Source organism: Cucurbita moschata, unplaced genomic scaffold (assembly GCF_002738365.1).
Source record: "Cucurbita moschata cultivar Rifu unplaced genomic scaffold, Cmos_1.0 Cmo_Scf00137, whole genome shotgun sequence".
Taxonomy (NCBI): domain Eukaryota; kingdom Viridiplantae; phylum Streptophyta; class Magnoliopsida; order Cucurbitales; family Cucurbitaceae; genus Cucurbita; species Cucurbita moschata.
The window spans coordinates 34,438-52,965 of record NW_019268653.1 but is presented as its reverse complement, the minus strand read 5'-3'; the positions used below and the strand labels follow the sequence as shown (position 1 = coordinate 52,965).

The window sequence follows — 18,528 nt, the reverse complement described above, 5'->3', positions numbered from 1 at the left end:
AATATAAGAAAAATATAGCATTAACTAATTTTCATGGACACATATGGATCCTTAGCATACTAAAATGACGGTTATTATTGGTATCAAACCAATAACAATTCATATCAGCTAAATCTTCCAATTGATAATTAGGCCAGAGAAAGAACTTGAATTTATTTTTATATCTATCAACATGTTGGCTACTTTTATCTAAAACTTGATCACGAGTATTTCTTATTTGCATTGTAAAATTATATATTTCTATGGATATCATTTCTATTTCTAGAATTGAAACAAATACATGTGGATAAATTTTAAATATTGAGGCGCATAAAAGATATGGACCAGCAACTAAAAATGATATATCCACTACAAGGCATTTGGTCTAGTGGTATGATTCTCGCTTCGGGTGCGAGAGGTCTCGAGTTTGATTCTCAAAATGCCCCCAACTATTATATCAAATTGAAGCATGCAATATAATAGATTTGAAATATGTTTTTAAACCTTGAACCAAGAAGTAATTCAGATGGATATTTGGAAAGAAAAAAAAAAAGGAAGCTAAGGAAGCTATATTTAATTATAATTTACCAGTGTCTTTATAACATGTTAATTAAAGAGAGGAAACAACGAGAATAAACAAACAAAGGAATGTATGTATGATTCTCTTAAAATCTTGGAAACTACAAGGATTCCTCTCCTTTCTTGACATAAAGACTTACTTTTTCGGGTCCTAGACCATAAACAGTGAACAATAACATTTAAAGAAGGCCGAGGTAGCATAATCATTCCATGAAGGTCGTGGTAGTCTTATAAAAGAAGATGAGGGTACCACTTTCAAATCATTGCATGACGACTTGAGAAAGTTTTGTAAAAGAAGACGAGGGTACCATTTTCTATTGCAGAATTTCTATGTGAATAGAGAATGAACCATATTCTTGGGAGATAAGATAGAGCCTCGAGCCTAACATCAAAGGCATTACACAAATTGTTCTATGATATTTTTTCTAGGTACTCTTTGTTATGTTGTCCGCCGAAGGTTTCAGGAAAGGGACACAGATTCTCTATTGCAGTAATCTCCCAATAGAAGTTTTACATAGGTCATCTGTCGTCACAATCCTTTTAAGGAAGATGCGCCCAAATAACCAGTGAACAATAACATTTAAAGAAGTTTCAGAGAGCAAGAAGAGGATTGTGATAGAAGTTGCCCTAGGTAAAACTTCTTTAAGTGTTTTAGCCAATCGTGATCTCATAATGAGGAGTCTCTTGGACAATAATAACATATGGGCAACAAATGTCTTAGCCAATTGTGACGGTCATGATTGCTCTAGGCGTGTCGCCCAAATAATCGATAAACAATAACATTGCCCAAATAACCGCCTTGGACAACAAATTGTTTACAAGAATTGTTGAGACATGCAACATGCAACCACAGGCAACACGTCTTGGGCAATCATGACTGTGACATCTGCCCCCACACAATTTATTGGATGAGGCTGACTTTAGGTCTCTCAATGCGCTTCCAGCTGATCTCATAATGAGGAGTCTCTTCAAACCTACTAGTTGCTGTTGAAAATCACTTCTCGGTTTGTTGAGTATTCATGTCTTCTCTGTTCGTGTCTTTCCTACTTTCTTCGCTTGAAACTTTTTCTTATTTGTATGACGTCATACCACCTGCTTCTGCTTGATGTCTTCTTGGTCGAAATAATAACGTTCCAAGTTACTAACGTGGACAACAAGATAAGTCCGCATCCATAAGAGCAATTGGATTCTATATGATGTCTTCGTAATCTTATGGATAATTTTAACTAGTCCATAGTATTTTCACACCAGTCTTTGGTTCTTGTTGCTTTGGACTCGAAGTTTATTTAAACTTAACTTATATGAACTCTTTATTTTTCTTGAAATTATTGTGGTTGACGCTTCCGACTGACCCTTCTCTTCATCCGTCTAGATGATATTTCTGTGTGAACATGTGTTGCTTCAGTGGTTTGTTTCTGTCTCCCTTCTTCAGTATCTGACCTTGTTTTTGTCTCTCGTGATGGGGATAAATCCATTATCTGACCTTGTTTTGCGTCATGGTGTTCATGTAGTGGCAACAAGGTTTTTATTGAGGTTGGCTCACTCGAGCTCCCCTTTTCAATTACAACAATAGCAGCAAGCGTAGATTCATCATGGCTATGATTCTTTCTCAATTGTAGTATCGACATCATTTTCAACCCTCATGTGTTGCTTCAGTGGTTTGTTTTTGTCTCCCTTCTTCAGTATCTGACCTTGTTTTTGTCTCTCCTAAATTTGTAATCATTGTGGAGTGGTTGAAATTACAATGGAAGTAGTTTAAACTCCTAGTACCTTAAATGAAGTTGGTCTCTTCTAATAAAACACGAATTTCTCTGTAATATCATTAATACAATTATGCTTCATCTTGAACCTACTAACATGAAACTAAAACTGCCTTCAATTTAACTCAATTTTATTGTCATCTTGAATGACGTGTAGGATATATTATTGATTTACCTTGATATTTCATATTAGTTAAGCTTTTTGCAAAATCACAATTAGACAACAACAAAGATGAACTTGGGTCGGTTTATTATTTTAAAGAAAATTTCTTTTTCCATCTTATTCCTAATAACTCTGCAACTAAATCATATCATGCTAAGAAACAAATTTTTTACTGGCAAGAAGTAAAATATGCAACTTTAACTAAAATTTCATCTAAACAAATTTTATTGCCATACAACATAGATGACAATTATAGCCTTCAAACAAAAAATAGAGTAGTTGTGGTGAACGGGATAGAAACTCTAGTGTTCATCCATAATATACAACCACCGCCTAAATTATGACCTAAAAATTATAAAACATAAGTTGTAGTTGAAAATTACATAAAACAATCCCCTAAATCCAAGAACTCGTGTCCAATAAGTAAATCGTAAAGATAGTAGCTAACATAGAGTGATTGAAGCTCCACATGAAGTAATTTAAAGTTCCAGCTACTTAACTAAAGTTTATCTGTCTTTAATGAAGCATGAGTTGCACTTAAGTTCATGAAATGTTTATAGACTCCAACTCTTAGTACTATTAATGCAATTATATTTCATATGAGTTTGTCATAAATCAAACTATGGTACATTCAAAAAACCTTCATTTTCTTGTAAGCAAAATAGAAGAATTAAATCAAACAAACTGATGAACGGAGCCGAATAAATCCAACCCTAGATTTCAAACTTGAGAGAAAAAAATATATTGAGTAGGAATTAAAAATGTTGCATTTTTTTTATAAAGGGGATTTTGTCTAGTGGTATGATTCTCGCTTAGGGTGCGAGAGGTCCCAAGTTCAATTCTTGGAATGCCCCTATGTTCATATATCAAAAGATGAGCCTCAGAGAAAGCAAGTAAAAGCAAGTACTACAAGTTAGTATACATCATTAAATGATAATGCTCTTTTAATACTTGTGTACATAAATGGAACTATCAAATTTTTACACTACTTCTAATTGTCTTTTTTAGAACATAACTTTTATTCTTTCTTCTCTACATTAATTATCTTTCTACAGTAATTATTTTTTTACACTACTTCTATTTACACTACTTCTATTCTTTTTTCTTCTCTCTACCGTAATTATCCTAAACCCTATGTAAATAATTTAACAGCGGTCTAGATCTAAAAGATATAATAATAATTGCTCATCGATTTCATTAACAAAGAAAATAAATGAAATAATGATGATACATTCCATAAACAACTTAATATATGGTTTATTATAAGGGCATTTGTTATAGTGGTATGATTCATGCTTTGGGTGCAAGAGGTCTCGAGTTCAATTCTCGAAATGCCCCTCCAAAAGAAAACAAAGCACAATTTTGAAAGGAAAAAAAAAACAAAAAAAATAAAATAGTTTTCAATGGGCCTCACCCAAAGGAATATATAGACTAACAACTAAGAATTATAGATCGACTACAATGGCATTTGGTCTAAGTGGTATGATTATCGTTTTGGGTGTGAGAGGTCTCAAGTTCGATTCTCAAAATGCCCCCAACAATATTATATCAAAATGAATTAAGCAAGATAATATGATTTAAAATGCGATTTTTAAACATTGAACCAAGAACATGAGAATAGAGAATGAAACATATTCTTGGAAGAATAAAGATCGTCTCGAGCCCGACTTCAAAAAGAACATTACACAAATTGTTCATTCTTTCTATGAACTATTCATAACCGATGAAGAAGTTTCAAAGAGCCATAGGTTCGAATCCTGTCATTGATGTGGTATTCTCAGGGGCCGAAGTGCAAAGCCCCATAGCCTATCCGTGAGGCAGGCGAACCGCGCACACTGAAAAAAAAAAAGATCTCCTTTTCTATCACACGTAGAATTGTCATTCTTTTGTCTTTTGAAATGCCTTACCTTATCAGTCATCAGGCAGGTTTTTTGTATCATATATCGAGATAATTATTATGAAAAAGCTATACCACTAGTGTGACTTAGATACCCTTTCTTTGTAGTATCAGTCATGCTATTTGAATAGCTTGAAGTCATCATAGCCTCTCCACCGGTTCCGAAGACTCCTTCGGCATCAATGTGCTCCAATGAAAGAGATCAACTCTTTCCTGAACAAGAACCGGGCACAAAACGCCGAGGAGAAAGTCGAAAGCGAGCTCTTTTCGCGTATACGCAATCTCGAAACCCAATTAGCTCACGGACTGTCTCCTCAACCCTGGCGAGTATGAGTGCTTGGTAAGAGAGTATGAGTGCTTCCTGGTCCTTAGTAGACGAAACCATGGACTTCTATCGGACTTATAGCATTTCCTTGCGAGCTCACCGTTGAGGGTTGGCCTTACAGGAGATCGAGCAGTCTTTCTTTCCCTACCTGATATGCTTTCCCGCTTATCGTGCAACTAGCCAACTAGCCAAAGAGAGAGGAAGAGGGATCATGTCAATCAATTTGTATGTGCATTTTGTCCGTCCTATACTTGCCTGCTTAGGTTTCTTAGCCAACATCTCCGGTTTTCTCCGAACCAAGAGGTCCTGCTTATCCATACCCAAGAGTCACACTTTCAGCCGAAAGACTGATTTTTTTCATAAAGTCGGATCATAGATCAAGAAAAAATGAAGTTGCTCACAGGGACGGTTACGCGATACGTCTTTTCATACTCGCCTTTTCTTTAACCCTGCTATCAACCTAGCCATTCTCGCTTGTTGCTTTAAGGGGTCTCCCCACTGTAGATTACCCAGATTGGTTCTTGCGTCCCTGTGCCAAAAAGGATGGGTGAGTTTGGTTTGAGTGTTCATCGATTAGGTGGATCCACATGCTCCAGGGGGGTGAGACGAGGTGTAGCGCAGTCTGTTCAGCGCATCTGTTTTAGGTATGTTGTTCGCTAAAGCTTTTACGAAAGAGGGTACAAATTTTCTACATAGGTCATCTGTGGTCACAATCCTTTTAAGGAAGATGCTCTCAAATAATCGGTGAACAATAGCCTTTAAAGAAGTTTCAGAGAGCAAGAAGAGGCAGAATAGAGAATAGGAGTGAGTCGTGCAAGGAAGAAGGAACTAGTAGGTTTAATTTGGGTTCGTTTGAACTAAAAAACGAACAAAAATTTTTCAAACGAACCCAAATTTAAGACTCACTAGCTCAAAGTCCATATGTGGTAAAAAAAAAACAAACCTTCCATGGCCCAGCCCTTATTCGAAGTCCGCATCCAACCATGCAAATTAAGATTGAACGAACATAGCGGTGTATGCTCGAATCACGTTAAAAACAATTTCAAATAAAGCAACAATTTCAAATAAAGCAATGTTATAGGGACATTTTAGTCTTGATGGGTGTAGATATGAAGCGGAGCAAGTTCAGAATAACTTAAGAATGTTACACCTTATGCCTCAAGAAAATTTGTGTTTTCATTCTTAAAGGTCCTACCGGGAGTTGAACCCAGGTCGTTGGATTCAAAGTCCAAAGTGCTAACCACTACACCATAGAACCCGTTGTAAAAATTTATTTTGGAATGGTTTTTCCTATTTTATGCAGATTCCACAAGAAGAGAGATCCTATCACGAGTCAAACTCAAGTTATTGGATTCAAAGTTCTAGAGCTGTTTTATCTAACTCGTTGTGATCTTGAGCACCTTTAGAGTGGTTGCAGAAGTAACCCTCTAGTGTTGATTGAAGCTCTTAGAGAACATGTAATTTTATATATTTCTTATAGTTAATTTATACATTGTTGTATATTACAAACAAATTGAAATAATACTTTACATCCCAGTCTTTCTTTCTTCCGTGCAAAACTTAACATGAAAACTATATTATTTCAATATTCACTCGAGAAACAAGGGGTGAAAACTATATTATTTTAAACCCTCCATTATTGCTTCTACTTTGCATGAAAATGCTTTCACTAAATCATGTTACTAACTTGTTGGTTTTGTTCGGTTCAATTCTTGGGTCCACTAGATTGAATCGACCTAGCTCAATTAAACTCTTGATAATATAAAAATCATAAGTTTCTTAAATTACGTTAACTAAAAGTTTAACCCCTAATTTTTTTTAGAATATTTATCTTTGTGTCTAGTTGATCTCTAAATGCTTAGAAGTATCTAATAAGACTTCTATTTAAGGAACTTTCCTCTATAAAAGATGTAAGACTTCAGGTTTATTATTAAGGAATTTCAAATGAGTGATTTGATATGTCACAGAGGACAAAATATTTATTTGTTTCAAATATCTTATGTTGACCATTATTTTTCTAATGGCATTAGATTGAATCTCATTAATAACAATATCTCAAAACTAAGGTAAAGATGACATCAAAATTAATACTTTAATTTCATCTTCAAAATTTATTTCCACTTAACTCAGTTGAATTTTAATCATAATAGTCATTTATTCAACAATAAGGGTGTTAGCCTACATTTGGAAATGAACCCATATTAAAAAAAATTAGATAAAATAGAAAATAATTGTAATCTCAAAGACAATGATACTATGTGAAACTAGCCTCAACTTAACTCTTAGGGGCAGTAAACCAACGGTTCCTTCACCCATGACCCATGGCCCAACTCCTAACATGGAAGGGATAATCTAGAGAATCATTCCAAGACCCCTAACGGATGGGTTACAAACTCAAATTATCAAGCTCAACAAAAACAATGCCGAGTGAAAACAAAAATAGAGTCATGACCCATTTTCGGTGGGATCGCGAAGCACCGATTGCAAATTAAGAGAGGTTGAAAACAAAGTAGAATGTTTTCTCGAAATAAAAAAAAAATTAAAATATAATGAACACATATTTACATTTACATTATATTCAAAATATCAACAATAGTTGGCGTTGTTTGTCCTTAGTTACAAGACTCGTAGCCTAATTGTAAGTTTTTTACCATGTTCATAGTGGGTGCTTGGATACCACACAATTTTCTTAATGATTTCTTGATTCTTGTCCGAGAACAGTGGCCCTTAGGTTCTAAGTACATGGTTCTATGTGGTGGAGGACTTTGGAATAAGGTTTGGAATTGATAATTATGTGGTGGAGGACTTTGGAATAAGGTTTGGAATTGATAATTATTCTTATTTCTTTTCCTTCAGATACTTGGTGGTCGGCTTTGACCAAAATAAAAGGGCCCAAGGTTTGGAATGGATAATTATTCTTATTTCTTTTCCTTTAGACAATCGGTGGTCGACTTTGTCCAAAATAAAAGGGCCCAACCAGATTCAAACTGATGACCTCTTAATCTGCAGTCAAATGCTCTACCACTAAGCTATGGACCCATTTTACATGATTTCAACCTTAGTGACCCCTTCTACAGAGTGTCAGTCCAAAAGTGTAAAAAGTGTCTGTCCAAAAAAAAATGGCCCAACCAAGTTCAAACGGGTGACTGGTCAAATTCTCTACCATTGAGCCATGGATCCATTTTGTAGGATTTTAACCTTAGTGACCCCTTAGACATAGTGTCAGTCCAAAAAGTGTAACAAATTTCTATCCAAGATAGAAGGGCCCAACTAAGTTCGAATTGGTGAATCTTGATCAGCAATCAAATGCTCTAACATTGAGCTATGGACCCATTTTGTATGATCTCAACCTTAGTGACCCCTTCTACAGATTATCGGTCCAAAAGTGACCCTACCGAATCGGCTATAGACCAACTTTATATAAATTGGTGGATTACCTATCGGGAATTAAACACAGGTTCTTATTGTTCCATGCAATAAGATGAGTCATTTTATTAAATGTCTTATGGAGTATTTGTAATCAAATAAAGAATTCTTATAGAGCATTTATAGTCAAATAAAGAATTAGGAATCCACGCTATCTTTAGATCTATAGACCCACTCTCACTCCTAATTCAGCTATCCACGCTAACATTAAAATGAAAATTCATCAGTAAAATTATTTACGCTAATTCATTGAAATTTTAAAAAGAAATCATCTCTAAATTTAGATCTTTAGATCTACAGACCCACTCTCACTCCTAATTCAGCTATCCACGCTAACATTAAAATGAAAATTCATGAGTAAAATTATTTACGCTAATTCATTAAAATTTTAAAAAGAAATCATCTCTAAATTTAGAAAAGATAATAAGTTATACTACTTGAATCAGGTGTGGTAAAGGTCGAATCAACACGTGACCTTCAAATCTTCAATATTACAGACTCCCAACTAAGCTATCCCCTATAACATTCAAAATGAAAATTTTGAAATTTTAAAAATAGAGAATCACTAAATTTAGATTAAATAGTCGGAGTAATTTTAAAAAGAAATAATCACTCATTTTAGATTGAATATTTAGGTTATGCAAGTTAGTCGACTTGAATTAGGTGGGGTGAACGTGGATCAAACACGTGACTTTCAAATCTTTAGTGACCCTCTCCAAACTGAGCTATCCCCACTAGCATTAAAAATAAAAATTCATCGGTAAAGATTATAACATTGAAAATGAAAATTCTGAAATTATAAAAAGAAATAATCACTAAATTTAGATTAAATAGTCAACTAATTTTAAAAAGAAATAATCACTCATAAAGAGGAGGAGTAGACAATTGAGAAACAAAATTTCAATGTTGCTTCAAGAATTAACAAAGGACGGAACGAAATCATTTTTCAACCCGATAACTGGGTTTTGATACATTATCAAGTCCTTGAAAGAATTAATAACAATGCATATAAAATGATCTTCCAGAGAATTTTCAGCACATTCTACTTTCAATGTTGCTGACTTGAGTCCTTTTGATATAGGTGATGATTTTCTGATTCGAAGACAAATCCTTTTGAAGAGAGGGAAGATGATACGGATTAGGGTGTTCCAAATGTTTCAACTAGACCTATTACACGATCCAAGGCCAAGAAGATTCAACAAGTATTCATTCTTCATCTACAAAATTGGATAGGCTCGGTTCAACTATTATTTCATGTGTTACAAGCTTATTAGATTGAGAAAGGACCATTTGGAGCTTCAAAAGTGAATATTTACACAGTTGAAGGAGCAAATGAAGTTGCAAGCATCATTACATGAGTTGTTAGAAAACTTTATTTATTTTTAATTTCATAAAGTTTGTAAGGGTAGAATTGTCAAATTGACTTTGTTTTTTTTTTTTTTTTGGAGATTTAAGGGGATCGAGATTAAATCCCCGCCACTCACTTATTTTGTGGGAGACTATAAATACCCACAAATTATTATGTAAAAATCAGATTTGTGATGAATGAAATTGATCTTTGAAGTTGAGAAGTTCCCCTTCAAAATCCGAGCATCATCTATGCAAGTTTCATGTCATTCTTGTGGTAGAATTGTGGTTGAGTGAAATTCTCAACCTTCTACTTATTTTTTGGGATTACTTTTCTCAGTATTCATTGTAATTTATCCGGATACAAACAAGTTTATTTTTGTAGGGAATGTATTAAGCACATTATTTATTAATTACGGTGAACTTTTGTATAAAATGAAGTAAATACAAATGGAGTAACATGAGATAGAAGTAAACATAGTAATAAAAAGAAACTACATAAACTTAAAAATAATGAGTTTAAAAATACCAAACAAAATATCAATGACAATTCATATCAGCTAAATCTTCCAATTGATAATTAGGACAGAGAAAGAACTTGAATTTATTTTTATATCTATCAATATGTTTGCTACTTTTATCTAAAACTTGATCACGAGTTTTTCTTATTTGCATTGTAAAATTATGTATTTCTATGGATATCATTTCTATTACTAGAATTGAAACAAAAACATGTGCATAAATTTCAAAAGATATGGACCAGCAACTAAAAAAGATAGATCCACTACAAGGCATTTGGTCTAGTGGTATGATTCTTGCTTCGGGTGCGAGAGGTCTCGAGTTTGATTCTCAAAATGCCCCCATCAATTATATCAAATTGAAGCATGCAATATAATAGATTTGAAATAGGTTTTGTAAACCTTGAACCAAGAAGTAATTGAGATGGATATTTGAAAAGAAAAAAAAAAAAAAAAAGAAGCTATATTTAATTATAATTTAAATGTCTTTATAACATGTTAATTAAAGAGAGGAAACAACAAGAATAAACAAACAAAGGAAATTTGTGTATGTATGATTCTCTTTAAATCCTGGAAACTACGAGGATTCCTCTCCTTTCTTGACATAAAGACTTACTTTTTCGGGACTTGGACCATAAACAGTTAACAATTACATTTAAAGAAGGCCGAGGTAGCATAATCAGTGAACAATAGCATAATCATTCCATGAAGGTCGAGGTAGTCTTATAAAAGAAGATGAGGGTACCACTTTCAAATCATTGCATGAGGACTTGAGAAAGTTTTGTAAAAGGAGACGAGGGTACCACTTTCTATTGCAGAATTTCTATGTGAATAGAGAATGAACCATATTCTTGGGAGATAAGATAGAGCCTCGAGCCTAACTCTTTGTTATGTTGTCCGCTAAAGGTTTCAGGAAAGGGACACAGATTCTCTATTGCACTGATCTCCCAATAGAAGTTTTACCTAGGTCATCTGTCGTCACAATCCTTTTAAGGAAGATGCACCCAAATAACCAGTGAACAATAACATTTAAAGAAGTTTCAGAGAGCAAGAAGAGGATTGTGATAGAAATTGCCCTAGATAAAACTTCTTTAAATGTCTTAGCCAATCATGACCTCATAATGAGGAGTCTCTTGGACAACAATAGCATATGGAAAACAAATGTCTTAGCCAATTGTGACGGTCATGATTGCTCAAGGCGTGTCGCCCAAATAATTGGTCAACAATAACATTGCCCAAATAACCGCCTTGGACAACAAATCGTTTACAAGAATTGTTGAGACATGCAACATGCAACTACAGACAACACGCCTTGGGCAATCATGACTGTGACATCTACCCCCACACAATTTATTAGATGAGGCAGACTTTAGGTCTCTCGATGCGCTTCCAGCTGATCTCATAATGAGGAGTCTCTTCCAACCTACTAGGTGCTGTTGAAAATCACTTCTCGGTTTGTTGAGTCTTCATGTCTTCTATGTTTGTGTCTTTCCTACTTTCTTCGCTTGAAACTTTTTCTTAGTTGTATGACGTCATACCACCTGCTTCTGCTTGATGTCTTCTTGGTAGAAATAATAACGTTTCATGTTACTAACGCGGACAACAAGGTTAGTCCGCATCCATAAGAGCAATTGGATTCTATATGATGTCTTCGTAATCTTATGGATAATTTTAACTAGTCCATAGTATTTTCACACTAGTCTTTGGTTCTTGTTTCTTTGAACTCGAAGTTTATTTGAACTTAACTTATATGAACTCTTTATTTTTCTTGAAATTATTGTGGTTGACGCTTCCGACTGACCCTTCTCTTCATCCGTCTAGATGATATTTCTGTGTGAACATGTGTTGCTTCAGTGGTTTGTTTCTGTCTCCCTTCTTCAGTATCTGACCTTGTTTTTGTCTCTCCTGGTGGGGATAAATCCATTATCTGACCTTATTTTACATCCTGGTGTTCATGTAATGGCAACAAGGTTTCTATTGAGGTTGGCTCACTCGAGCTCCCCTTTTCAATTACAACAATAGCAGCAAGCGTAGATTCATCATGGCTATGATTCTTTCTCAACTGTAGTATCGACATCATTTTCAACCCTCTTGGTTGTTGGATGTTTTTCTGAATGATCGTCGGGTTAGACTCCATTACTACTAGACATTTTGCTAGGGGCATGTAACTGACTTTGTGCTTCAGCAGGGCGTTCATTCTTGACATGAGGTCGAAGTCATCCATTTCAACTATCACTAAAAATTTTGTCTAGTCCAAGGCTCCAGCTTGAATAGAGTTCTCATTGTGACTCTTAAGATAGGTAAAGCTTCCAAACGGCGTTCATCTTTCCTGTATCTTGATGCCAAAGGATGTTAAAATATTTTGCATCGGTCTCCATCATGAGTTGTGGGTGGCTCTAGAGTTGACAATGGTGTTCCTTACTACTTTGTGCTTTACCCAAACCTCGACATACATATATATATATATATATATATATATATTCATTTAACTATAACACATATGGTCCATGGAAGAATGGTAACTCTTATGCTCATTAATATTATAATGGCTACTACCTAAATTATAACCTAAAGTTGATAATTGATGTCCAATTAGCCAACCCTAAATTTGTAATCATTGTGGAGTGCTTGAAATTAAAATGGAAGTAGTTTAAACTCCTAGTACCTTAAATGAAGTTGGTCTCTTCTAATAAAACACAAATTTCTCTTTAATATCATTAATACACTTATGCTTCATCTTGAACCTACTAAACATGAAACTAAAACTACGTTCAATAGAACTCCATTTTATTGTCATCTTGAATGACGTGTAGGATATATTCTTGATTTACCTTGATATTTCATATTAGTTAAGTTTTTTGCAAAATCACAATTAGACAACAACAAAGATGAACTTGGGTCTGTTTATTATTTTAAAGAAAAGTTCTTTCTCCATCTTATTCCTAATAACTCTGTAACTAAATTCATATTATGTTAAGAAACAATTTTTTTACTGGCAAGAAGTAAAATATGCAACTTTAACTAAAATTTCATCTAAACAAATTTTATTGCCATACAACATAGATTACAATTATAGCCTTCAAACAAAAACTAGAGTAGTTGTGGTGAACGGGATAAAACCTCTAGTGTTCATCCATAATATACAACCACTACCTAAATTATGACATAAAAATTTGAAAACATAAGTTGTAGTTGAAAATTACATAAAACAATCCCCTAAATCCAAGAACTGGTGTCCAATTAGTAAATCCTAAAGATAGTAGCTAACATAGAGTAATTGAAGCTACACATGAAGTAATTTAAAGTTCCAGTTACTTAACTAAAGTTTATCTCGTTTTTAATGAAGCATGAGTTGCACTTAAGTTCATGAAATGTTTATAGACTCCAACTCTTAGTACTATTAATGCAATTATATTTCATATGAGTTTGTCATAAATTAAACTATGGTACATTCAATACAACTTCATTTTCTTGTCATACGAAGCAAAATAGAAGAATTAAATCAAACAAACTGATGAACTGAGCCGAATAAATCCAACCCAACCCAAACTGATTAGTTTGATTCATTTGTTGGGTTGTAATTTATTTGATAACACTTGCATATTAGAACAATTCAATATTACATGCCTTACTTACAAGTAAAATACTAGACCATCAACTTTTTGTTTTATAGTCCAACAACCGCTGAGGAAAATAGATTTCAAACTTGAGAAAAAAATATATATTGAGTAGGAGTTAAAAACGTTGCATTTTTTATAGAAAGGGCATTTGGTCTAGTGGTATGATTCTCGCTTAGGGTGCGAGAGGTCCCGAGTTTAATTCTCGGAATGTGCCCCTATGTTCATTTCTCAAAAGATGAGCCTCAAAGAAAGCAATTCAGCAGCAACCTAGTGCATTATCATTTAATGATAATGCTCTTTTAATATCATTTACTTGTGTACTCTACGATATATGTCTCAAATGGAACTATCAAACTAAAACTTACACTAGAAAATAACTTCTATTCTTTTTTCTTCTCTCTACAATAATTATCGCAAACCCTATGTAAATAATTTAACAGCGGTCTAGATCTAAAAGATATAATAATAATTGCTCATGAATTTCATTAACAAAGAAAATAAATTAAATAATTATGATACATTCCATAAACAACTTAATATATATTTCATAATAAGGGCATTTGGTCTAGTGGTATGATTCTTGCTTTGGGTGCAAGAGGTCTTGAGTTGATTCTTGGAATGCCCATCCAAAAAAAAAAAACAAAAAAAATAAAATAGTTATCAATGGGGCCTAACCCAAAGGAATGCGTGGCAATGCACAGCTTCTACTTATATAAATTTCATATATAGACCAGCAACTAAGAATTATAGATCTATTACAAAGGCATTTGGTCTAAGTGGTATGATTATCGTTTTGATATGATTTAAAATATGGTTTTTAAGCATTGAACCAAGAAGATGAGAATAGAGAATGAAACATATTCTTGGCAGAATAAAGATCGTCTCGAGTCGGACTTCAAAAAGTCATATTACACAATTGTATTCTTTCTAGGAACTTTTCATTGTCTCGAGCCGGACTTCAAAAAGTCAAAACAAATTGTTTAATTGAATTCTTTCTAGCAACTTTTCATTGTCTCGAGCCGGACTTCAAAAAGTCAAAAAGAGCATAATTACACAAATTGTTCAATTGTATTCTTTCTAGGAACTTTTCATTATGTTGTCCGCTGTTGTCACAATCCTTTTAAGGAAGATGCGCCCAAATAACCGATGAATAAGTTTCAGAGAGCCATAGGTTCGAATCCTGTCACCTTGATGTGGTATTTTCAAGGGCCGAAGTGCAAAGCCCCGTAGTCTATCCGTGGTCAGGAAGGCAGGCATGTTGTCTGCTGTCATCACATAGGTCATCTATCGTCACAATCCTTTTAAGAAAGATGCGCCCAAATAACCGATGAAGAAGTTTCAGAGAGCCATATGTTCGAATCCTGTCACCTTAATGTGGTATTCTAAAGGTCCGAAGTGCAAAGCCCCATAGCCTATCCGTGGTCAGGAAGAAAGGCGAACCGCGAACACTAAAAAAAAAGAAGATCTTCTTTTCTATCACACATAGAATTGTCATTCTTTTGTCTTTTGAAACCCCTTACCTTATCAGTCATCAGACAGGTTTTTGGTATCATATATCGAGATAATTATTATGAAAAAGCTATTCCACTAGTGTGACTTAGAAACCCTTTCTTTGTTGTATCAGTCATGGTATTTGAATAGCCTGAAGTCATCATAGCCTCTCCACCAGTTTCGAAGACTCCTTCAGCATCAATGTGCTCCAATGAAAGAGATCAGACCCTTTCCTGAACCAGAATCGAGCACAAAACGTCGAGGAGAAAGTCGAAAGTGAGCTCTTTTCGCGTATACGCAGTCTCGAAACCCAATTAGCCCACGGACTGTCTCCTCAACCCCGGTGAGTATGAGTGCTTGCTAAGAGAGAATGTCGAATGAGAAAGATATTCAATTACGGTAACATTCACAACTACAAAAGTGCACTAAACCTAGTAGAGATCTTCGACCTAACGATAATGGAACTTCAAGCCCATTTAATCAATCCGCTTTGTACCTTATTTTTGACCAAATTGGATGCACACCAGGCCTAAATTCTCTCTCAGTCACCCGGAGACGAAAGGAAGATCAGATCCGAAGTTTACGAATCGACGAGAAAGTGGATCTGAGTTCTACACGCTTTCATTTTCAAAAGCTTCGCTTGCCTACGATACTTTATTCAGGATGTGCAACAATATGGTCATCTCTCAGCCGTGTATAGAGAATTCCTTGATCATTTCCTTGGCGGATAACACAAATGAAATCGCTTCCCTGATCACCCATCTTATGAGTCCATTCTTGTCTTGTTCGTTTGGTGTACTATTCTATACCTCTCTCGATTGATAGAAAGACGTTCGAGAGCTGGGAGGGCCTATCGTGAGGGAACTTTTCTTTTCACGGTAGGAAAAGGTAAAGCGGGAGCTGCATATGTCCACGGTGATCAAGGTAGAGCGACTCCTTCTTTAAAAGAGGTTGGTTTTATCGAAACTATTAGATTCGCTTTAGTTAAAGAAAAAATAGGAGCTTTTGGTTTGGCCGATGTCGATTCGTATGGCAATGCGGACTCGACTCAGGATGAGGATTCCGCTTTTCATACTGCTGCTATGAGCCGAAAGAGCTGGTAAGCTATCTCGATAAACGAAAGGAAAAAGCACGTACGGGTTGACCTTGTTACAAGGGGCGGGGGCCAACCAAAGAAGGTTAGTCGAACTAGGTTATGACCTTTGATCCGATTCAGCTAGGTTCTTCCATGCGAGAATGTATGCGTATCGGTATCCTCTTTAGGAACAGTTGCTTCCTATTTTTGTTTATACGTTTGGAGAAACCTGCTAAGCCCACCTTTTTTACCAAGTGTGATTCAATCTTTCAGCTCAAACTTTCCTATTGTCCTACGGAAATGGTAGGAGTACGACTACCTTTTCCTTTTCTTGCCCGAGCCAAGGGATCATTCAGTTTCTACAAAAAAGTTTGCTATCTATTAGTTGCCTTAATCGAATGTATTTCTCATTTCATGTTAGCTCCTCCAAGAGCTTCCTGGTCTGTAGTAGACGAAACCTTGGACTTCTATCGGACTTATAGCATTGCATGGTGAGCTCGCCGTTGAGGGTTGACCTTACAGGCAATCGAGTAGCCTTTCTTTTCCTACCTGGTATGCTTAATTTGGGTTTAATTAAGAGTGAGTCGTGCAAGGAAGAAGGAACTAGGAGGTTTAATTTGGGTTTGTTTGAACTAAAAAACGAACCAAAATTTTTCAAACGAACCCAAATTTAAGACTCACTAGCCCAAAGTCCATATGTGGTAAAAAAAAACAAACCTTCCGTGGCCCAACCCTTATTCGCAGTCCGCATCCAACCATTTCTTTTTCAACCTACACGTATTCTCCAGGCCAAACTCACATAACTAGTCACAAGATGCGACCCACAATTGAACGGAAGACAAGTGTCACAATCGCACGCATGTAGCAGTGAGACAATGATTATGTGACATTTGTTCTAATCCAATGAACAAGTCAACCATGCAAAATTAAGATTGAATGAACAATAGCAGTGTATGCTCGAATTACGTTTAGAAGAAATATTTTAGAAAACGTGAGCGAGGAAATACGTTAAAAACAATTTCAAATAAAGCAATGTTATAAGCTACAAGTGAAGAAACAACAACTGGTCACGTTCTCCTATAGTACATTTTGGGACATTTTAGTCCTAATGGGTGTAGATATGATTTTAAGGACTAATCATACACCCCGTATTGGCACAACAATAATAGTAAAGGCCTATCTAAGATGAAAGCAAGTAAAAGGGGTTTGGAATGAGCATGCCACCATGAACCACAAATTGTTTACAAGAATAGCTGAGACATCTAACATGCAGCCACAGGCAACACGCCTTGGCCAATCATGACCGCGACATCTGCCCTTATACAATTTGTCAATATCTCTATCAACTTGCTCTTCATAAACTCAACGTTGTAGGATGAGGCTGACTTTAGGTCTCGCGACACGCTTCTAGCTGATCTCAGCATTGAGGAGTCTTTTCCAACCTACTAGGAGCTGTTGAAAATCACTTCTCGGTTTGTTAACTCTTCAAGTCTTCTCTGTTGGTGTCTTTTCTACTTTCTTCGCTTGAAACAATTTCTTCTTTGCATGACGTCATACCACCTGCTCTTATTTGATGTTGTCTTGGTTGGAATAATAACGTTTCAAGTTACTGATGTGGACAACAGGGTTAGTCTGTATCCATAGGAGCAATTGGATTCTATATGATGTCTTCCTAATCTTGTGGACAACTTCGACTAGTCCATAGAATTTTCGCACCAGTCTTTGGTTCTGGTTGCTTCGAACTCAAAGTTGATCTAACCTTAACCATTAGTCAATATTTTTTCTTACATTTTCTCTATCATGTTTTTTGCGTTCATTTATATCAAGTGTGTGCATTGTTGTGTGATTCTAATAACTGGTATCAGAGCGAGGAGAGATTCACCACGATCTGTGAAGATGGAAAGTTCAAAGACTGGAATTGAAAAGTTTGATGGATTCGTTATCAGTTTCTAGAAGATGCAGATTGAAGATTATCTATACGAGAAAGAAATTCAAGAAGCCATTTTGGGGGTGAAGTTGGATACCATGACCACGGAGGAGTGGAAGCTCAAGGATTGTCACGCCGTAGGGTTAATCTGGTTGACGCTGCCAGGGAAATAAAAAAAGTGCGATTGGAAATGGTCCATATAGACAGTTGGGGACCATCTCCAGTTTCTTCATTTCTAGTAACAAAATTTCATGGATTAGATGCCTCGCACTGTGCAACGACAACTCTCTATTTTCCTAAGGCTAGTCAGATATCTCATGACCACTCTTTTCCTCCTCACCATATCTAGACACTATAATGTTGATCCAGTATTGTCTTATATAGTTAACGTTCACTCTTTAACGTCCAAAGACATTTTATA

General features: G+C 35.4%; 4 non-coding genes across 4 annotated transcripts; 2 read left to right on the top strand and 2 right to left on the bottom strand.

Moving 5' to 3' along the window:
• Positions 1–3,263: 3,263 nt before the first annotated feature.
• TRNAP-AGG lies at positions 3,264–3,335 on the top strand. The gene has a single exon. It is a non-coding gene; the product is annotated as a tRNA-Pro (tRNA).
• Positions 3,336–5,889: 2,554 nt separating this feature from the next.
• Positions 5,890–5,961, bottom strand: TRNAQ-UUG. The gene has a single exon. It is a non-coding gene; the product is annotated as a tRNA-Gln (tRNA).
• Positions 5,962–7,670: 1,709 nt separating this feature from the next.
• Positions 7,671–7,742, bottom strand: TRNAC-GCA. Its single transcript has one exon. It is a non-coding gene; the product is annotated as a tRNA-Cys (tRNA).
• Positions 7,743–13,756: 6,014 nt separating this feature from the next.
• Positions 13,757–13,828, top strand: TRNAP-AGG. The gene has a single exon. It is a non-coding gene; the product is annotated as a tRNA-Pro (tRNA).
• Positions 13,829–18,528: the final 4,700 nt, after the last annotated feature.